The following is a 4,035-nucleotide window of genomic DNA, read 5'->3' as shown; positions in this document are numbered from 1 at the left end:
TCAGCCGTCACCAGGGGGGGACTTTGGCCACGGTTTCCCGAGACCACCTGAAGAAGTGCCCACCAGCATTGAGAGTAGCGGATGAGGCTCCAGTTCCCAGTCCAGTGGAGAAGGAAAAAGAGGTAATCCACACCATGATGGGTGATTTTCCAGCAGACTGGCCTACACAGAACGGTGCGGTGATCCTTCCAGTGATACTGTTCCCACAACCCGTGGATGAAGAAATGATGGAAACGGTTAACCGCGAGCCAGTGCCCAGGGATGTACCTGTACCCAGCTCCCCTACGCCTCCGCCTGCCCCACATGATAGCAGGGAGGAGGAACTGACTGTTCCCTCTGCCCCACTGCCTGTCACCACTGACACCGGATCCCGAAGGTCCACTCGCCCCAACCTAGGTAGACCCCCACTTAGGTACAGGGAAACTACTCTTTAAAAGGGGGGGGCTTTATGTGTTGAGTGTACCAGTTTGAAAGTTTTAAATGATAAGTAAAGATGATCAACCAAAGAAGTTTACCTGATTGAACCGTGATTAAACCGGCCGTTGCCGGCAACTGTTGTCCCCGTAGGGACTGTGCAACCATTGCGTAAGGAACTGCTTACGGACAAGCCCGAAAACTTGCAGGGCAACCACAAACTTAGTGCAATGTAAATAAAAATGTTTGTTGGCTTGACACCGTTACCGCCTCCGGAGAGGCTGATTTGGGAGGATGGGCCTGGAGGAAAGGGATGGCCTAGGCCCGTCACTACCGTAACCGGTGGCGATCCTCCGGGGGTTCAGGGGTCCCCTTGGACGTGGGCCCCCTGAAAGAGACAGAACCCGCTCGGGCAACTTGGTGCTGGACTGGGGTCAAGGGGTGCTGCCCGCTTCTTAGGGGCAGCATCAGGGCCAGGTTGTTTGGGTGGGAGAAGAGCGGAAGCTGTACCGTTGTAAAATGTTTATGATGCTTTTACATGTTTTACCGTTTTATTCTTTTTCAGTTGTGAAAATAAAACCGGTGATGGACGGGCAGCCCGCGGACGGTCTGCATTTTACTATAGGGGAATGTGGCGCCCTGGACAAGCCAGGTCGTCACAGGTACTACACCAACACGCTCTACACTCCGGCTAGGCACACCGAAGCTAAACACAAATCCTAGTTGCCTTCCTCCAGGGGCTGATGTCCACACCAGGGGGTGGGCCAGGCGGTTGATCCCACCCACCGAGGAGTTCACAGTCCTGGAGGCGGGAAAAGGAGTCAGATTAGAGATCAGTTTTGGAGTTAGAGAAGTGAAGAGGAGAGGAGACTGACCGTGTCCGTGTGTGTGGCCCGGGCACTCAGCAAGGTTGGCAGACGGTGGTGACCTTCTGCAGGAGAGGCTGATTGGAGTGAACCGTACGGACCGGGGATGGGCGGTGGCCCGCCGGTACCAGATCGGGGAGTGAAGAGAAGCCAGCACCATCCGGCAGGGCCTACGGACCCCGACCAGGCTAGGAGTCGCCGTAAAACCGGTCAAATCCGTTAGCGACAGGAACCTCCAGGGTTTCCCAGCAGTCAAGACCCGATTGAAGGCAACAGCTCACACCGTAGAGGGAAGCACAGTCACCGCCAAGGCTACAGTTCCCAGGGCCAGAGCCTGCGGGCAAAAGGGGCTCCCTCAGCATCCATCCAAGCTGGGGAGCGGGTTACCGGTGGGAAGCCCGCTAGATTTTGGGGGAATAAAAGGGGTCCACCACCACATCCCCACAGGTGCACACCCACCCATCAAAGAGAGCTATAAGCCAATACCACCTTCACATTGCCAGTGTACCAAGGACATGTTGAGCAACATGAAGGCGGCTGGGGTTATCCGTGACAGTTGTAGCCTTTGGGCAGCTCTGTTGATCCTGTTAAAAAAGAAGGACGGCACCATTCCCCGTATTGAGGAATCGCTAGCTGCATTGAGAACTGCAAATTATTTTTCTACCCTTGATCTCACTAGTCACTATTGGCAAGTGTCCGTTGCTGAGGCAGACCGGGAGAAGACCGCCTTCGCCACCCCTATGGGTCTCTGCGAGTTCAAAAGCATGCCCTTCGAGCTGTGCAATGCGCCAGGAACCTTCCAGAGGCTGATGGAATGCTGCTTGGGACAAGATTTTAGGGTGTATAAAAAGGGAGATTAGATCCCGTGATCCCAACGTATTGTTACACCTCTATAAATCACTTGTAAGGCTACATCTGGAATATGGGAACCAGTTTTGGGCTCCACATTTTAATAAGGACATTCAGAAGTTAGAGTCAGTTCAAAGGTGGGCAACTAGACTACTACAAGGAATGGAAGGCCTCCCATATGATGACAAGTTGAAAAAGTTATTAAGTGATTATTGGCTGCAATGGGGCTTTCTGGCTGGTGCCAGCCTCTCTTCTTAGCACACAGGAACCACAATCCCTACACCATGCTTCAATGGATTCTCTCATCCCAGCCCAGTAAAGCTACATATTTTACACAGTCATAAGCAGCCAAAAGGGATCTATTCTATTCAATTGCAAATGATCTAGATAAGACTGAGAATAAGATACTGCACGGGACATAGCAGAGTTGGTCAAGTTGAGTGGAGATGAGTTTGCTATTTGGCACAGCTTTTTGCATCAATAAAGCAAGTAAAAGGTGTGAAAGATAAAAAAAAGGGTGAAAGTGTGAAAAGTGAATTGGCCAAATTGAGGTGCATATAAAGTTTTTGCTTTCTTTCAATTCACTAATGGGGCTCATTTGAATCAGGTGAATTGAGTTCTGCTTTTGGAAACTGGGTTAAGAAGGGGTGCACCGGTCCTGGAGGTACTGCAATACCAGGTCAATGCGTGGAGTGGACAGAGCAAGATTTTTTCCATCTCCTTGTTCTAAAAATCCATTTAATATATGGTCCCCAGAGAGGGGACGTATCAGATATTAAACTGATAAGAACAGATTTAATTTTTTTTTTTTTCTGTTTATCAGTAGGACTTCAAAATAACAAAGGTGATCGCCTCCCGTTGCCTGGGAACCGTCCAGGCACAAGAGGGCTATGTGTCACCAGAAGGCGCACACACTTCCTCAAGGCCGGCAGACGTGCAATCCCAGGCACCTTCCAGTACCGACCAAGGTAGCGTCCTCCGAAACTACACTTGATCTTAGCCAAAAGGCCGAGAAGCTATAACCCGAATTGGTTACGGCCTTGAGTGGCACCCTGGCCTATACCGGACACATCTTAGGGAGAGGGAGACAAACCCACGCCTACAGAAGACATTTTGTCACCCAAGCCAACCCTTGAAAAGGCTGTTTTGCAGAGCAAAAACAAGAAGAATGGTGCTTTTTGCAGCCGCCGCCCACTGCAATGAATCTGAATAACTCCTCCTTTTGGACACAAGCACCTCCCCTCCCCCTTGCAGTCTTTCCAATTCATGATACAAAAAGACGGACGGACAGGACAGGACAGGACAGGCTGCCTGACTTTCCGTCACTGCCACCCTTTGCCATCCTTGCCCGTAGAAAGCCCTTTCATCATCCCCAAACCCTAATCTTTTCCCTTCCCTTCCCAGATGCGTCTCACTCCCTTTCATTAGGAAGTGAGCGCAGCCTTTTCTCCGTTCTGCACATGCGCGACGTTAAACACAAATGCGCAGGCGTGCGTTCCATTACCCTCACTGCATTCCACTCCCATACAGGAAGTGGGCGCAGCTATTACTACGGTCGCACATAAAAGAACCCACGGCCACCACTGCACATAGCTGACTCCACCACAGGACACCCACTTCTACACCAACACAGGTAAGACAGGATCGGCACCTCTATGCTCCTGTTACAATCAGGCTCAGTCACCATGTGATAACGCTCTCAACTCTTTAGTTGCAGGCTCCCCTTGCTTCACCTCCACTGGCTGTGCTGCCATTTCCTCTCCCACCTGGAAGGTATACTTTATTCCACTATTTTCCTGTTTCTCTCTTCCCCCTTTTCCCATAACCTACTTTTATCTGCATTTGTGGGGTATCTATATGCTATTTACATCATAGTTTTATTCATTAATATGGAAGGGAAGAGTGC

General features: G+C 50.7%; 1 pseudogene; it reads right to left on the bottom strand.

Annotated features, from left to right (window-relative positions):
- Positions 1 to 2,771: 2,771 nt before the first annotated feature.
- Positions 2,772 to 2,978, bottom strand: LOC142262542 (U2 spliceosomal RNA; annotated as a pseudogene).
- Between the last annotated feature and the right edge of the window lie 1,057 nt (positions 2,979 to 4,035).

Source organism: Anomaloglossus baeobatrachus, unplaced genomic scaffold (assembly GCF_048569485.1).
Source record: "Anomaloglossus baeobatrachus isolate aAnoBae1 unplaced genomic scaffold, aAnoBae1.hap1 Scaffold_2463, whole genome shotgun sequence".
Classification (NCBI taxonomy): domain Eukaryota; kingdom Metazoa; phylum Chordata; class Amphibia; order Anura; family Aromobatidae; genus Anomaloglossus; species Anomaloglossus baeobatrachus.
Note: the sequence above shows the minus strand (reverse complement) of the source record. Positions and strands in the feature narration are given on the sequence as shown.